The sequence below is a fragment of the Tachypleus tridentatus genome, chromosome 4 (genome assembly GCF_004210375.1).
Source record: "Tachypleus tridentatus isolate NWPU-2018 chromosome 4, ASM421037v1, whole genome shotgun sequence".
NCBI classification, from domain to species: Eukaryota; Metazoa; Arthropoda; class Merostomata; order Xiphosura; family Limulidae; genus Tachypleus; species Tachypleus tridentatus.
Window position 1 is genome coordinate 85,688,985 of NC_134828.1, and position 19,163 is coordinate 85,708,147.

The following is a 19,163-nucleotide window of genomic DNA, read 5'->3' on the forward strand; positions in this document are numbered from 1 at the left end:
TCATGTGTTCTAGGAAACTCCTAAATAATTAATACAAGGGAGCTTTTATTATCATAAGTGCAGAAATTTTGATTATTATTTGTTAGGAATAAGATAATCTGTGGACTCTCTGTTGTAACTATGAGGTTCTCTGTTGTTTAAACAAGAAGGGGTGCTGATAAACTCACTATAAAATATACTAAGATAGATAAATTACATCATTACTAACTGTGTTTGGGAGAACATGAGCTGTTTCTCCTCAGGTTACTTGCTAAAATAATAAATTTCGGCGAAATGTTTCAACAACATCTGTTTATAAGGCAGATGAAGTTGGAGAGAAACCAATGTTACGGCTTTATTTGTACATATCCTCTTATACCATAACTCTTCTTCTACACTGCCAAGTTATTAACTTTCAATGATAAACGTGATTGGAGAGAAATCTGTGTACGTAATGTGTCCGTCTCTCTTAAAGAGTTCTCTCGTAGATGCCAACGAAACAACTTAATTGTTTGAATAGCGAAGGTGAAGACCTTAACGGCCAGTTTTAATTTTCTCCAACATGTTCTCAAGCTCTTACTTCGTACTTGTATCGGTTTGTGCTCCAGGCTAGGGGTAGCAATAACCCGAACTGGCCCAGACAACCTCTGTTTTCCGTGACTGGGGCGGCCGTCATCATCGTGAGTTGCCGCTCCTCTCCACATCCTTTAGCGGGACCTCGGCGAGACAGGGCCTGTCAAGAATAGTTAATTACCGTATTCCGTGAAGTGCATTACGGCAGATTAAAGTGGGAAAATGTTGTCTTCCTTTCTAAAATTCTTCAAGAATTTGTACTGCTAGCCAAAGATATATCTACTGAGTAGAACAAGTGTCACAAACGTTTGCTTTAATGAAACACCAATTTCGGAATAGAACCTAATATTCACATAATTGTGGTATATAATATTAGGTAGCAAACCCTGTTCTGATGACGATTTTGATAGAGGATTAAAAACTTAAAATGTGAATCATGAAAAATACAGCAGAAGAAAATATATTTTCAAAACTTGGAAGATAGATGAAAAACAAAAAGGTGGTTTTACAGTTTTACTCTCCAAGTTGGTATCTTCAAAGTTGCTTCAGCATACAGTAAGTAGACAGGCAAGCCTATTTTCAATAGTTTCTAATGAAAAAGTGAATGCACTAAGTGCTTTCTGAAATTTTCTAGACATTTCTGTTATAATTATGTACCTATAAAAATTACTGACAGTTAACAAAAATCATTATTCAAGACTACACGGGGAGAATAGTGAAATTCCAGTGTCATCAACACATGAAGTCATTTGATCAGAAATGAAGTTCATTTGATCGCAGATGTGTTTTTGTTTATTCACTGTAATTTAAACTAAAGATAATTATCAAGGGAATTCGAAAACCTAAATTACGTGTTTCAATGATTTTATGTTGATCGGGCTAGGTAGCGGTCAGCTTCACTAGATTATCAATATGAATTTACGGTTCCCAGCCCGTTGCTGCAAAAATGTCATTCTCATTTTGGGCTCGAGAATGCCGGTGAAATTTTATTATTCTGTTCTACAAGGGTTGGCGGTGGGTACTGTTGATTAGCAACCTTCCCTCCAGTCTGTCGGTTCAAAATCAATGAATGCTATGAAACTTATTTCTCGCCGCAGTAAAGAATAAAGCTGAACTCATTTTATATAATTAAGGTATGTCTTCGTCTATTATTTATTATTTATTTATCTATAAGATCATCTCTTTGTGTAACTTTGCGCGAAAGTTCTGAAATAAACAATCGTCAGTTTTACTGCTGTAAATTATCGTTAAATGTTTCATTACAGTTTTAGGAGAAAATTGCGCTTCAGGTACAGTGTATATTTACTGCTTTGTTTTTTTAATATTACTTATTGTAATTTCCGTCACTAGGCGGAGTTGTCTAATATCTGTATCAGTGCAACTTTTCTGAACCGGAGTAGTTACTTTGATGCTAGGGGTCTGAAATACGTGAACTATTCAAGAAACCAAAGAAGCGCCAGTGTTACGAACTCATCATAATAATATATTTATATATATAGCTTAAGATATGAAATGTTATATCTTCACCTGTTATTTCTTCTCTATCTATCTATATATCTTTATCGGATCAGCCCGACATGACCAGGTGGTTAGAGCGCTCGACTCGTAATCTGAGCGTAAGTTCTTATATATTATCACTTTACTATAAATAATTAAAAACGACTATCAATAGTTTAGTTTAAAAACTTGATCCTAAAATTCAAATGCATTAAATGTTTCATAAAACCGATTTTCACAAAGAGATCAACTAATTTATTGAAACAAATTCGTAAAATTAAACGTTAAGACAAATTTTTATTATTTTTATTTTAAAGTTCTTTAGAGTAGGTTCTTTGTACGGCTTGGTATGGCCAGGTGGTTAGAGCACTTGAGTTGTAATCTGAGGGTCGGGTTCGATTCCCCTGTTACACCAAATATGCTCGTCCTTTCAACCATGGCGTCGTTATAATGGTACGGTCAATCTTTCTATTCGTTGTTAAAAGAGTAGCCCAAAATTTGGCGGTAGGTGATGATGACTAACTGCCTTCTCTCTAGTCTCACACTGCTAAAGTAGAGAAGGCCGGTTCAGAAAGCCTTCGTGTAGTTTTGCGCTATTTAAAAAAAAAAAAAATGAAACAAACAAATTTTATCAGATCGTTACACAAAGTATAAGCATTAATTGAAACATTAGAGAATGCACCTATGTTTTTATCAGTTGTGATTAACATGGTCGATACCCAATATTACTCTCTATTCTGCTAATTCTATGTAAAGACTTAAGACAACATAAATACATACACCCATATATAAGGAAAGAGCGAAAGAACAAATGGAATGTACTTCACAGTGTTAATAAAGTATGTATGTATGCATACAGTGTTTGTTTTCAGTGCTCTGCGAGACAAGACCATAACCAAGGTAACTTTGCATGTCGAAAATTAAAAAAAAAGTCGTATTTTAAAAAAGATGGGTAAACAGGGTCGAGAGAACAGTGTGTTGTATTATTCGGCAAGAAATGTATAGTGTTTTCAACAAACATTACTCAAGAGCAAAGAAAGTAGGTACTTGCAGCTGTTTTGGTCAATTTACACATACAACACAGTAGATTATTTATCATACCAGGCACGTTTGTCTAGGATAAACCTTTTTGTTTCGTTGAATGTTTAAAAAGAGCTTTGCATAGACCGCTGCATGTTTAATAAGAGAAAGTAGACAAGTCTGGTTAAACGTATACATGAAAAGAGAACATTTGTTGATGACAGTTTATGTTAATTTTAATGCACCGACACGACGGTGTTCACAAAAGATCGAAATTGTAGCACAAGAAAACAGGCATTTCCAGAATTATATGTTAACAATGTTAGGTGCGGTATATGGCGGCTATTATAGAACGATAAGAAGCAAGGGTGTAAATGTTTTGAGCATCGTACAAACTCCCGCTGTGTATCTCTGTACCCTGATAAGACATTATACACATCCACACCTTATAAGACAAACACACACATATATATATATATATATACATGTTCATCAGATCAATCCAAAAGGTATAAGTGTACTTAACAGTCTTAATAAAGTATGTATGTATGTATATAGTGTTTGTTTTCAACGTTTTGCGAGAAAAGACCATAATAAAGGTAACTTTCAAAATCCAAAATTTGGAAGAAAAAAAGTCGTAAGGGTGAGAAAACTGAAGTGTAATAATAGTATGTTTGTTGTATTACGCAGTAATAAATGTGCATTGTTTTCAACAAACTGCGCTGAAGAACAAAGGACGAATGATATTGTTTATTTACTTTTTATCATTCAATGAAACAGCATACCTGTACATTCTGTTGTTGTTTTTATATTAACTAGTAGTTGTTGTTTCAGCATAAAACTACAGAACGAGCTATTTATATTTTGTGCATCAAATGGAATCGAGCCTCGGATTTTAGCGTTGTAAGTCCGAAACGTACAGAGAAGGGAAATGAAACATGTCATATTAAACGCTTTCCATAAAAGCACGCTACGTAGATACATAAATGGATACTCTTAAGTTTATGTAGTTTCTTGTATACCAGGTTCTTTGTTACATCTGTATAATTGCATGTTAAAAGCGAAAGATAAATTCACAAAAATTAAGGTAAGCTTAGTAATAACTCTTTCTTTGTACGTGCATATGTTCTCTAAACAACTAAGTAAAAAATATATAACACGTTTGTAATATTGAATATTTTCACATACCATTTCTAAAAAACAAAACTACTTTGAATGTTATTTGCTATAAATTGAACTGTTAGTATAATGGTATAAAGTAACTTTGACAGTAGCCTATCGTTCAGCGGAGCTCTGCATATCAAATGCTGGTCTTATACTTTCGTGAAGGATTCAAACAGTATATTTACGTATGTTGTGCATTGACTGTTATGAAGGTGTTTTGTTGTGCCATACATTTATTTGTTTTTATGTGTGTGTAGATACACATTACTGCATATAGGTATAAAGGTGACGACTGTTTGTGCATATCTACATAAGTAAAATATAAAGTGTGCACGTGCAGAAATTTTATATAGTATATCTTTATCTTATTGAGAAATGTTATGAATTATTTCTTAAATTAAACAGTTTTATATGTTACATCATGGCCATATCTATCGTTTTTTTATTTTCTGTGTGTGTGTGAAAAAATGTTTTTGTGTCTTTAGTATATAGTGAAACTAAGAATACATTATATTCGTGGCAAACTTGAGATATGTGATATTAGCGGTAAACTAAAGATATAAAGTACTAGCGTCAGACTAAAAATATGTTATATCAGTGACAACGCTTTCACCATTCCTTCACGGGGAGACACTGATGGAACCTATGATCCGTCACAAAGGCAAGGAGACCCTTAGGCAAAGAGGCCAACCAGAGCGCTGAATGGAACAATTAGTTACACCCTAAAACGCGTCCTCTATGATCTTGCGTCCGCTCAGTTTCCTTTGTGAGACTTCTAGACTGTTGGTGAAACGTTCTATTACAAAATTTAAAACATGTCGAGGTATAATATTCTTAGCTCCTTTTATAATGTTTGCATGTCGAAGCTAGAAATTCGTTGAGAGGGAAATGACATTCCGAATTATAAAATAATACATTTCTAACATTGTTTGCAGCTAAAGATAATCTTGTTTGTTGTTGTTTTTCATCTGTAATTTATGCAGAGCAAAAGTCATTTAATAATCAATCAACTTTAATATTTCGCAAATTTAGGATTCCGTATTTCAATTTTGTGAATGTAGCCTCCTAACATGATGGAAAACTGGTTCACATTTTGTTCGGTAATTTCAAAATTGGATAACGACGAAAAAAACACAGTATTATATGATTAAATGTTCTAGCAAGGAATATAGTCTTTCATATTTTATAACATTGAAATGATTTCCAAAATTTAATTAATCTTTTATTCTAAACCGTTTTAAAAGGAACGTGAACTAACATGAAGACTGAAAACATTAACTTAACTCAAAAGTTTTAAAAAACACTTGAATTACATGTGTTCTAATCCTTTTTAAATGAAACGTGGAATTCGACTCGTATAAGTAAAACAAAACCGTAACAGACGAAATTGTTTATATGGAAGTATTATTTTTTTGGAGTTTTAATTATTGAAAATAAATTTGTAGAACTTCCGTTGTCTTCAGTTAGGGTAAAATACTTTTTTTAAAAAAAACTTTACTGGTTTACAAATAGAAGTTGCTCTATAACTGTGAAATAGTAATGACATGTTAGATTTTAATTTGAACTGTTCATGTTTTTTTAATCAGTTTTATAAACATTTCATATCACACATGACCTCCTAACTCTGGAACATTCGGCTGTGATCAGCAAGTATTTTTTTAATTCGTTTCATAGTACTAACGTGTTAAAAACTACCCATTTAACACACGTTAAAACATACACTGAATGTCTAGTATGATTTGATGGTTAGGACCCTCGACCAGAAATCTAAAAATCGTAAAATCGAAACCCATTGCCAAACAAGTTCAGCTTTGGGCATTAAACGCATCAGTCAATCCACAATTTTTGGTAAAGAATAGCTCATAAGCATCTTCCCTCTTAGTTTATCTCTTCAAAACCGGGGACAGCTAACGCAGATATATGTCCCTCTAGTATAGCTTTACATAAATTCAACGGAAAAAACAATAAAGAGAAAAACGTCGGTGAAATTCAGTATGATATATAGTTTGCTAAAACTTCGAATATTTTCCTGTTTTCCACTCAAAGTATCTAAAAACTTACCAAAGCTAGAGCTGTGCATCAGATGTTTTCCATCAGAAGGAACGTGTTTACTTCGGAATAAATTTAATGTGTGTTTGTGTGTTTTCTTTTAGCAAAGCCACAAAGGTTATCTGCTCAGCCCACCGAGGGGAATCGAACCCCTGATTTTAGCGTTGTAAATCCGGAGACATACCGCTGTACTAGCGGGGGGCAATAAATTTAATAAAGCAGTCTTACTTGCAACAGCACTGTGAAGTGAAATGTTGTTGGTATTTCAGGTTTTTCAATTCGAAATAAAACTCTATGAGGTCTTACTGTATGTCACCCGTGCTTGTCTGTCGCTCTGCATTTAATGGTTTATTTCTTCAGAAAAGCTTTAAGTCACAACTATCAAAGTAACAAACTCTTGCGCTTTTAACTCTGATCGTCCCGAGTTTTCATGCAACATTTTTCTGTTTACTATTGTTTGTCAGGCTATAGTTTTTCTCGATGAATAACAATAAATAAAATAAGGTGTTAACAGATTCATAGAAGGTTTTAATTGGTTTATGTGAATTGTTATAACAGGTTCGCTATACTCTGGTGCGAAGTAATATTATTTCATTACAGTTTATACCTGTTGAAAACATTTCTCGTTTATGATCATATACAGGTGTCTCGTGTGCTTGAACAGTGCAACCCGATTAGGTTTAACATTTGGTGAACTTAGGTCAAGGTGCGTTGAAGGTGAAACACAACTCGAAAATTATTCATCTGATTTTGATTAAATTTTGTATAAAGATCACACTGAAGATCAGAACCACTTTCGTTAAATCAGCCCCCCGCTAGTACAGCGGTATGTCTCCGGATTTACAACGCTAAAATCAGCGGTTCGATTCCCCTCGGTGGGCTGAGCAGATAGCCCGATGTGGCTTTGCTATAAGAAAAACACACGTTCGTTAAATCAGTAGCAAATTGTAATTTTGAAAAAACGATCAAAACTCGCAAACAAACTGAGATGAAACATCTTGGCACCTAGAGATACATATTTGAGAGTGAGGAATTCTTTGAGTAGGGTCGTGCAAAAGCAAAAAAACATCGTGGGGTGGGAGTTGCCCTCTTTGTTTCTTTTCTATAAATAAGATATATTCTGATTTTACTATAATATTAGGCTTGGCATGGCCAAGCGTGTTAAGGCGTGCGACTCGTAATCTGAAGGTCGCGGGTTCGCATCCCCGTCGCGCCAAACACTCTCGCCCTTTCAGCCGTGGGGCATTATAATGTGACGGTCAATCCCACTATTCGTTGGTGAAAGAGCAGCCCAAGAGTTGGCGGTGGGTGGTGATGACTAGCTGCCTTCCCTCTAGTCTTACACTACTAAATTAGGGACGGCTAGCACAGATAGCCCTCGAGTAGCTTTGTGCGAAATTAAAAAACAAACAAACTATAATATTATTTTAACAGTATTGGTTAGAATGTTTAATGTATCTGTTTTACTACTTTTACTTGTTTATTATTATATCCTTATTGTGGCATTATTTCGCACTTTAAATTAGTACAGAAGTTTAGAACCAATCTATATATCCTAAGCTGACTGAAATTCGTGAGTTATTTTAAACTTGGTTTAAGACCGAAAATATCGCTAACATTGAGGGGCCCTCCTGATTAAACAATACATTAATATTTCTAACTACTATTATGAAAGCTTTCTCTGCGAGCGTCACTCTGAACTATACAATTGCTTCCCATTTCATCTCTTTTTACTATGAAGGCTCTCCTAAATCATCTATGAAAGAATGAATGTTGTAGTTCTTTAACAATTGTCGTTTCGAAGTGCAGAACAACAATGCATTATCAAAATAAACGTATACATGGACCGTAAAACATACAGAATGTTCTATTTCAGGAGATTTGTCTATTGTTTGCTTTTATTTCTATCTGTCAAATACACGGGCCTGAAAAATTTTATTGTCTTGAAATTTTTACATGTTCTACAGTAATTCCTGCACGCTGAACCTTGACAGTATATTTATTTTTACCCATCATTATAGATTTTTTCACAAACCGTCATATGTATTTTTACATACGTGAATAATTTTCATAGACGGGTCACATTTTCTTATGCTAAAACTGTTAACGACCACAAGCTATAGATTTATCAAGAGCAATCGCAGCGTGAGAGCTTATCGATTGTTCTAGAACCCACGAAAGACACACCGATAGTATATAAACGGTCAAAAGGCCGCATGATTTGCCATTTCTGGATAGTATTTGTTTATGCGTGCACTTTGACGTATTTTTTTCTTTCAGTATTATTTATTCATAGTTATGGCAACAAGAGGTTATTTGAATGACCATAAGATATTTTGTTATTATATTTGTGGTAAATTTGTTGTAAAGAAACGAAGGCTAAACATTACAAAATTCGTCAAAAAAGCGTATTGCCCGTATTTTGGAGTAAAGCTTGGGGACAGCGACAAATCATGGGCTTCGCATAAAGGTTGCACCATTTGCGTTGATGAGTTGAGACTAAATTGACTAAAGGTAAGAAAAAGTCTTTGCCTTTTGAAATTCCGATGATCCGGTATGAGCCGAGGAACAACAAAAATGACTGTTGTTTTTGCTCATGTAACGTGTAAGGCTAAAACACTCGAAACAAAAAGGAAATTTCTTATCCGAACCTTCAACCTGCTGTAATATCTGTTGCCCATGGACCTGATTTACCTGTACCTATTTTGCCAGAAACTCTTAATACAATTTCATCTTATTGTGAATCTGATGTCAATAGAAATGATGATAGAGACATAGATAGATATTCATCAAAACATCAGGAAAATGGAAGATGAAACACCAGCATAATTACTAGTTACTGCTGGTTATTGAAACGAGATGCTCCAGATGCAATACATAAAAGAAAGACCATAATACTTAGTTTTTAGATTCATGTCTGCGGACTCACACCGCTAAAAACTGGGTTTTGATACTTAAGATGGGCAGAACACAAGTAGCCCATTGCGTAGCTTTGTGCATAATTCTAAACACTTATTCAATCAGTAGCAGGTTTTCGATCGAGGGAATGGTGTACAATTATTACAGAGAATGCAAAGCAACGTTTTAAAATACGAGCTTATACTTAACAATAACCATAAAACAGTCATATATTATTGAGTTAAACATTTTTCTTCTTCAATCGATGTGGCTTTGGGTTTGTAACTACGACTTCTATATAAACATTAAACATTTTATGTGCTACATGATTTGAGCCTTAAAATGGTTCAATAAATTCAATTATTAACACACTTATATTCATTGATACAGTTTATTACATATACACAATATAATTGTTAATAGTTCTATAAAACCAACGTTATTACGAATTTAATGTACCGTGACATAGAAATAATTTTCTTATGCTCGTAGAAGAATCTAAGCGATGGCTTATCCACATGTTTAGGATTCATTTGCTTCTGTTGATGTTTCTAATACCCATCACGAACGCCCTGGCAAACCAGCGCAACGAATAGGGATCTTCCAGCTCATTAAAACAAAGCACAGAGTCATCATCTGATAGAATCGATAACACGATCGAAACGGACTAGAAAAAGGAGGGGACCCACTTAGCTCACTTTTATGACTTCCTTCTATGTTAGAGAAATGAAACGTAATTTAGTGTTTGCAGTCAACGATATTTATTTGCCATTGAGCAGAACTTCCACAGCTGTCATCTAAGAACTAACTTGTATTGTTTAGCCACTGCAAGGAATAAAACGAATGTAAGGAACAAGTTCCATTTATTTCAAATGGCTTTCGTGAATATCATCTGTTGTGATTGTTATGTGCGCTAGCAAGGAAAGAAAGTGCTCGACGAGAACAACATTTTTTAGACTAATTGTAATTAAATCTTTGTTTATTTTAACACCACCAACAACAGAAAAACACGATTTTGATTTAGTTAGACATTACATTCCTCTCTAATAATAATAACACTGCAGAGAGAAAACTAAAAATGACTGAGTAATGTTGTAAATAGCAACTTTTGTGTGTAACTACTATATTTATACTTAAGATATGAAAGCAAATATTTTTTCTGAAAACAAAAATGGAAGTTGCCTCTCTTTTTCACTCGAAAGCCTGAATAATTATTATAGAATCTAAGGTTTGAGACTTCTGGCGCAAGTCTAGCATGGCATCCAAAGACATTAACATGTAACTATTTAACATAAAGCTACATATATATTTGCAAGAAGCCATCTTATTATATTAAAAAAAAATGCTTACAGACCAATATATATTTACTGTTCTAAGCGTGTTTCTGCGTTTTTCTTATAGCAAAGCCACATCAGGCTATTTGCTGTGTCCACCGAAGGGAATCGAACCCCTGAGTTTAGCGTTATAAATCCGAAGACTGACGGCTGTCCCATCGGGGGACCTCTTTTAAGCTATTTATGTGTAAAATTATCAATATTTTTTTCACTGTTACAGTCTGCAGCTATATAAATACACTTCTAAGTTATACATTTTGTATGTATGTTTCAGAACATATTTGTTGAGAGGCATAATTAATTCCATTTGTAATTAGATAACTTAAATAAATTAATTGATTGGTGAAAAAATTTACAAAGTAATTTAGAGAGAATTAAAGAGAAAATGTGGTTACAATAAAAGATGAAAACAATCACTGATAAATTTCTGAAAATAGGATTAATCATTAACAGTTTATTATCGCTTATTCAAACCAGAAGCGTTAAGAAAAGCATTATTATTTTAAACGTTTACTCAGAAATAAATTCGTTTTGGTTTTTGTTAATTTCACCATTTATTTCTGTTTACTTTGATAGAAAGTCTTATACTGAAGGTCTCATTTAAGTATTGTAATATTATAGCATAACACGTGAACATGTGGCAGCTCGTGTGACATTACCAAAATTAAAAAAGAACTCTCGCAGTATGTAGTTGTATTTTGGTAAATAGAATGTTCGTATCGAATGTATTAGTTAAAAATGTTTTAACCTCACTTTACAGATTAACTTTGAGCTTGAAGATACATGCTTTATAATAAGAGTAGTTTGGAGTTGGTGTTTAGTGAACATTAAATGGAATAGTTCGTGCCTGTCGTTAAGAGTCTACTTTCTTCAAACAAAACCAACCGTAGCAAACTTTGGCTCCATTATAAATGTATAAAGTTCATACTATGAAATCCATTGATGTTGGCACCGCGTTGAATATATCACGTCTATTATTATAAAGTTAACTCTAGAACCAACACCAGAATACAACGTTCGTCTTTGTGCTGTTCTTAAGTTTTATATCGAGCTGTTTTTGAAGAATAGAGTTGCATCGTTTTAGTTATATTAAGTCCGTCAGTACAAAGTCTACTGTTCATCCTAGCGCCAGATCATTCTGAGATTAACATTATTTGTTCTTTCTGGTCACATAAAATTCAAAACATTGTGGTTAGTTCTTCTCAGATTAAGAAGAAAAAGATAATAGGAACTTTTGGGAATGTGTATCTCTTGTAGAGGCCTGAATTATATTGTTTTCTTAAACCACCCTGTACATAAAATTTATGTGTGTACAGAGAAATTGCATGATTTATTAAAAAAGCCAGACAGCAATCAGACCAGATAAATTACCCTGTTCTGATGGCTGACAAGTATTGAGCGTTCTGTCACTAGGGAAAACTCGTTCGTGAACAGAAAGAAACTATGAGTGCTGGAAACAGGAGGGGTGGGGGAGGATGAACATGTGTAATAAATGAATAACTCACGTTAGTGTTCCTTAGGTTTTTTATTGTTGATTGTCCATCCAAGCCTAGAAAACTAGTAGACAGAAGATGATGCTACATTTCATATGCGTTAACGTTGAGTGTGAGTTATTATCAAAGGAATAATTTATACCACGTTTAAAGCAAACTCTAAACGGAAAGAAAGAAACACAAGTTAGGCCTCAATGTTTACCTAATAGCTTAGCCCACGTGTATGAATAGCGATATTCAGAGTATGCGTTTGTGACAAACCAATGTTGCTATTTTTGTCATTCTACAAACACGTTCTTTTCTAAAGAAAGAAGCCAATCGATTCCCAGTTTTTCTGAGAGATAACAAATATTTGTTATACATTTAACAATTCATAATGTTTTATATCTTTCCTTCTTTGTGATATACATAACAAGGACTCACAATGTGGGTTCATGCCTCTGAAAGATTGGCAAATACTTTTCCATGTGTGAAAGTACATTTGATATGGAATATAAGTTCAGAATACTAAATTAGGGAACTATCTACTTTTCTGATCACCTCTTTTATAAGTTTACAAATCCATCAAAACGAGTCGGTTAAACGAATAACTTCTCAACATAACAAACGAGATTATTTTGTTATAATCACATGACCTAGTTTACTATTCCATTCTATTTTATTTATTTTTGATGGCTGTACTTACGTAGAAACCTGGAAACTTCTTTAAGTTAGTACTAAAGTTAGATTTTAAAGATGCTTTTTAGGTTTACATAATGAATATCAGTAAGTATAGTTATTCTAAGTTTGTTCCTCAGGCTACAGAGATGTTAATAAACAAACAAAGCATCCTGCTTGAAACATGGACAATCAAAGTTTGTAGCAAAAGGTCGAGAGCTACAAACTGTGATTTCCTTGTGTGTGTATGTAATATATTTATACAACATTTTTTGACCTACGAAAGTACACATTGCTAAAAGTTTTCTTTAACATGGTACCCTTTAAACTCTCCCATTTCTCTGTTCGCTCAACTTCAGTGACAATAATGTTTTGTACAGTTATGTTTTCTTTAGGTAACTTCCTAAAAACTGGCGATCACTTGCTGTCTTTGCTTTTGACGTGCTTAAGAAGCACCGTAGCTCGTGATGTCCACTCATACGTCCCACTACTTTAAATGCATCGCCATCAAATACTCTTTACATTTTACTTTGGTGACGTCCTTGCAATTTGACGACGTACCGTTGAAGTGGGCTATGTAGGAGGTAGTTGTGTGGGCGCAAATGAAATAGAAGGCGTCACAAGAAAATAGCTGAAAGTCGCTAAGCCACACCTCGAAACTTGCCCCCTACTGTTCGGTTTCTTTTGTAGTATGAATAGATTTGGGCAGATCAAATCATTAAACAGAACGATCGAGATGAGTGATAACTTAATTCGTTGTCCTCTCAAGTGTCTAATGACAAAGGCTACGTTACTGAAGGATGTGACACCTAATGACGACTGTTTCTGCTCAACAAAGGATACCTACCATTAACAGTAAACATATCTTCACTAACTGTCAGGGTTTTGTTCCGCACTTCGACAGCAAGAAGTTCCAGCTGGTTGAACCAACGTTTAGTTATTTTGTAAAGCTCATTTAAAAACTCTTCATTGCAGGATAATATAGATTAAAAAAAAACATTTCCTCATTTTAAATTAAAACAATACACTCAGTATACACAAAGTGCATTTTCCCTATATGGAAGAGGTTAATTTATAACTAGAAAGTAGAAAATTGATTTTTCTTGCATGTGAAAACTTGAGTCACAACCAGAAGATTCAAAATTCCTTTTCCTTTCAGAGAATAACTTGACTTACCAAGTATATTTTAACAATGAGTGTTTGTTTATCAAGTAAGCAATTTGAAGATTGAAATATTAAATTGTTAGAAATGGGCTGTGTATCAATCAACACAAATGGACTTTGACAGTTGTTTAAATTATTAACTTTATCGGTAGTGGTTGATTTATTTAAAAATCCATTTATCATCATAAACTTCTTCCTGATAAAAACGGAAAGTTGAGCGAATCTTTCTTTTCTAAATACAGTTTTTCAGGCTTATTTAAATTCCCTTCTGTCATACTATAATATGACCTTCAAATATTTTATTATGTTAGTCTACGTTGATAATTGGAAATGGTGGTATCTATGCTCTGAACACACTCTGATTGTATAATACATATATAGTTGGAACTTAAGTTAACCTCATTGTTTCAGAAAACAATGTGGTTTGGATCTTTTTTAATAAACCAAAAAAACTGATGCAGTCATTTTAGAGTTATATTTCTATTGACTTTAAAGGTACGAATTATTTTTCACTTGAGTCCAAAAATCAGTAGACACTTCGGAAAACATAGTTTAAATCATCTATGTATTAAGCAGGAAATAAAAAAGAATATTCCATGTTAAATCTTACACTCAAAAATAAATTCAAAGTAAGTATTTCAAAACATGTGAAAATTTTGTCGAAGTGTCACCGTTTCGTTTTTTGTGCAGCTTATTGAGAATTCCTTTTTATCATTAAAAGTGCTAACAGTGGTATCAAATGTTATAGTTTGCCTCATTAAACCATGAACATGTTTTATAAATACCACACATCACATCTGCGTTTACAATAACGTTAATCATCTCAACATGTATTAAAGAAATTGAAAACACGAGGTGACCACTTGGACGACATATCGTATTTTGCCCAGTTCAATTGATATGTTGCAACCAGATCCCCGAGTCACGTGTCACTTTGTCACAGGAAACACGTACTAGTGAGTGATGACTCTCTCCCAACTCGGGCTGTATTAACGGCTACGTGTAATGGATACAGACACAAAACCAACAGTCGAGGCGTTCCACTTGACATCCCCCTGCCTCCATCACATTACCTCGGGGCAAAGCCGCAGGATAGGGAGTTGTTTTGGCATCATGACGTTGTTGATATCAACTGACATTATAGAAACACTCATAAAAATATAATAAGTGTTTTAACTTGATGCACCACTCTATTTGATGATACTGGTTTCTGGAAAATATCTAGATAAATGATGGAAGGATAAATAGATGGATGGATACGAAAACAAAAGAGATAAGTAGTGGGATAAAGAGAGAAAGTAATGGAAGAATGAATGTTTTAATTACAACAGGACAAGTATAGATGTACTAAGAATTGTTTTATAGATGATTGAAACTAGCAATCGATAAATGAAGCCGTAATGACCGACTAGTCTGAGGTTCAAATCAAAGATTAATCTCATATGTGGCAACGAAGTTTTAATAAAATAAAGTATTGTGAGTGTGATATGTCATCTATAAGACGTATTTATAGTTATTCGTGGTTTCTACTCTGGTGCCTCATAAAACATACATTAAAGACAACTTGTACATAGCGAGTGAGAACTGAAGTTTCTAAGTGTATGTGATTAGAATGTTTACTTGAAGTTCAACGGTGAAGAGTTAACTTTAGTTTGAAAATTTTCGATTACGAATGAGTGTGGGTACTGTATTAAGTTATAATATGTTTTTGCTACTTAGTAAAGAACAGACTTGCAGACTATATATATCGTGCGTAACACGCCCTCTTTTGGTGCAGGTCCCAGCCCCTCGAGGCGTAACTTCACATAACACACTCCTACTGAATTTTTTTTTCTTTCTAGACAACAATCTGTGCTTGAAACAATAATTCTTAAATTTTGACTGGTGGATGGAACTTCGCATGCGCAGAACTTACAATGACCTTTTTTTATAAAAAAAAATGTAAGATATAATAAATTTGTGTTTGAAGTTAAGGGCATAATATGTAATCCTTATTGGAAGAATATACTATGTGTGGGAGGTAATACGTTCATGAAAGTTGGTCTATAGACTAACTTCTACAGGTCTTAGTTGATATCTGCGTCACATGGAAACTGAGTGGAAATGTTTCTACAAAACATTTACTCAACTGGTTAACGTTATTTGCCGCTTTAGTATTTATAAGCCGATATACAACTTTAAAATTTGATAAAAATTTGAAAATAAAATTCATTATTAGATAAAGACTCATTTAACTGCCTCTAAACTTTTCAACTGCATTTCAACTAACGTTAGTGGTTACAGTCTAATAACCACGCCTGAGAACAAATAATAACTAAGAGGATAGTTTAGTTTCGTTGAAAGGTCATTCTATGCACATATAATATGAGTAATAGCATGAGTAGTGTTCTATATACCATCTGTTGGTGCAAAAAAAGCAAGATTTGTTTACAGGTTAGATAAACTCTTTTACATTTTTCATGACTTCATAGGTTTAAATGTTCTGTTATTTGCTCTGAGGAGGGTAGAGTGTAAAGAACTGTCCACACACGTGACTAAAAAATTTAGCCAATGAAAATTGTATATTTCTTTCTCTTCATTGTCACCTAAACTTATTTCTCTATATCCTAAGCTATTACCTCCGTGCACGCACCATTACCGATTAGGCTTTGTGAAACAGGGGCCCATCGTGAATTTTTGACTTTGATTTTCGAAAGCTCCTGCTATATTATACGTCATTCAGTAGGATAAAAGACATTTCTCACTTTCATTAACCCCAAACCTCCTGGATAAGCAGTGTCTCCTTCCAGGCACAATCTCTCGACGTCATCTATGTAAAACAAAATTATTCTATGGTTACGCCCAACTAGTTGATCTGTTATTTATATAGAAGTGTTGTCGGGCTTTAGCCCTATTCTTTACTGCAATCAAGAAACGTTTATGTAAATCACTCAGAGCTGTATTTTGCACCTGTAATTCCCAGAAGAACTGATAATTGCTGTATTACGTCTGACGCGTCAAACAACTTCAAAACTGCGCCTCTTTTTAAGAAATAATACTTGTTATAATGATTTAGTTATACATTTTTTTTTATTTTACATTCCAAGAAAATGCCGGCTCCTCCAATGGCTCAGTAGTAAGTCGCGGGCTTGTGACGCTAAAATCCGAATTTCAATACCCGTGGTAAGCAAGGCGCAGTGAACCCTTTGTATAGCTTTGTGACTAAGTGTGAACAAACAAACTGCTGATTATGAATTGTGTTCCTTCCCAAAACGTGTTAATGAAACTAGCAGAACAAATTAACTTAGAAGTCAAACACTACTATATTAATTTATTTGCTCAGAAATTGTTTAATAATCCTTTATACAGAAGATGAGAAAAGAAACTAGTTAACTAAATACGTACAATGAAATATATCCCAAAGTTTCATTGCATATAATAATGATTCGTGAGGTACGACACTGGTACTAGGTGTTATTTTTCTGTTCAAAGAACAGAAACATATCCTATAGGTAAGACCTATCGTCATTGATTTCCTTTAGTACGTTTTAGTTTTGTGTCTTTATCGTACATATATATATATATGCTTAAGTTAATTCTACGTGGCAAATATTGAATTGTTTCTTTCTCCTGCATCAAGTAGCTTTGTTATTGAATATCACAAACTGTCACGTGCATGCTTGCGTATTATCAGTAAGTTGATCTGAACAGACATTATATAAATAAGTACATGTAAATAAGCTGCTAATATTTTCCTAGAGAGTAACCTTTCGAATAATGTTTACAGAACCTAAAGCCCACGTAACAATGCTAATACAGGGGATATTTCGTGGAAGCTATTAAATCTAAAGTAAACGTAACAATTTTATATACTGTTTATTTCGTTTGAGTTATTTGCTATACCCTATGTAGCAGTGTTACTATATTATATAGCTGGTGGAACTTACCAAATTTACAGTAAGCCTAACAATTTTGCATATTGTTTATTTCGTTGGAGTTATCGAGTCTATACCCTATGTAGCAATGTTGTTATATTGTATAGCTAGTGGAACTTACCGAATTTACAATAAGCCTAAGAATTTTATATACTATTTATTTAGATTTACCAAACATATAGCCTATGAGTTGTTTAACTGCGTAAGATTTCAATATTGGTACAGAATATATATATATATATTATACTAAGTACTTAGTATTAAACCTGAAAATATACATTTACAATAGTGTCAAACTGATAAAATACACTAACCTATTTTGGTTACCAAACCTAATTAACTGGAGTTATTTGGTATAGATTTGACCTGAAGTACCACACATATGGACAATGTAAAATAATATTCTACGCATATCTAACAAATTTCATTACAATCCAATAACTTGTGACTGACTTACAGAGCAATAATATTATGAAAAATATTTCTTCATGTTAACAGATAGGTTTCTTATTTTCATGATATTGCTGTGATCCTGATCCTCTAAAAACTAATTAGTTTTAGTTTGGGTTACAGTCCAATTGCATACCAAGTTTCGTCTAAATCCATTCAGTTGTTTTTGAGAAATCTTGCAGAGACATATACAAACAAACGCATACGGATGAAAACATAACATACATAAGTGAACATGTAGCTGTGTGTGTAGAGTAATATTGTTGAGAATTAGTCAGTCCAATAACTTATTTAGCCATTTTGTGTTGTTTACTTGCTGTACTTAGTAAACATGTAGCAGTTTTTACGTAGAGTAGTATTGTTGGAAATTAGGTATTCCAATCACGTATTTAGCAATTTCATATTGTTCACTTGCTGTACTTAGTGAAATGTAAGTGTTTACCTAGAGTAAAATTGCTGGGAGTTGGTCAGTCCTATAACGTATTTAGCAGTTTTATATTGCTTTTTAGTTGTGGTTAATGAACCTAAAGCAGTATTTATGTAGACTTAATGGAAATTGGCCAATCTTTTAACGTATTTAACCGTTTTTGTGTTGTTTACTTGCTGTAGTTAATGAACATGTAGCAGTGTCTACGTAGCATAGACTGGTTTGGAGTTAAACAATCCTATAACATTTTTAGTAATTTTATTTTGTTTAAATGATGTTTTTAATGGACGTGTAACAGCGTTTATGTAATGTTTATCTGATGACTATTTTAACGGACTTGTATCCTATGTACCGTTCTTGAGTTTACTTGTTGGAAGCTAGCTATGTAACAGTGTTTATATATTATTTCGAGGAAGTTACTCACCTATAGTTTATGTAATACTGTTCACTATGGTATAAAAATTCTTGGCTTACAGAGATATTGGCTGACCCCCAAATTATTTAGGATTAAAGTCGTCACAGAGAAGTTAGGCTGATACTCTAT

At 33.6% G+C, this 19,163-nt stretch overlaps 1 pseudogene across 1 annotated transcript in view; it reads left to right on the forward strand.

Annotated features, from left to right (window-relative positions):
• Positions 1-219: 219 nt before the first annotated feature.
• The window catches only part of LOC143249615 (latrophilin Cirl-like), a 71,071-nt pseudogene continuing 52,127 nt past the window's right edge, over positions 220-19,163 (forward strand). The window contains exon 1 of the transcript XR_013027865.1: positions 220-1,107. The product of XR_013027865.1 is annotated as a latrophilin Cirl-like (transcript). The remainder of the gene's footprint in view (positions 1,108-19,163) is intronic.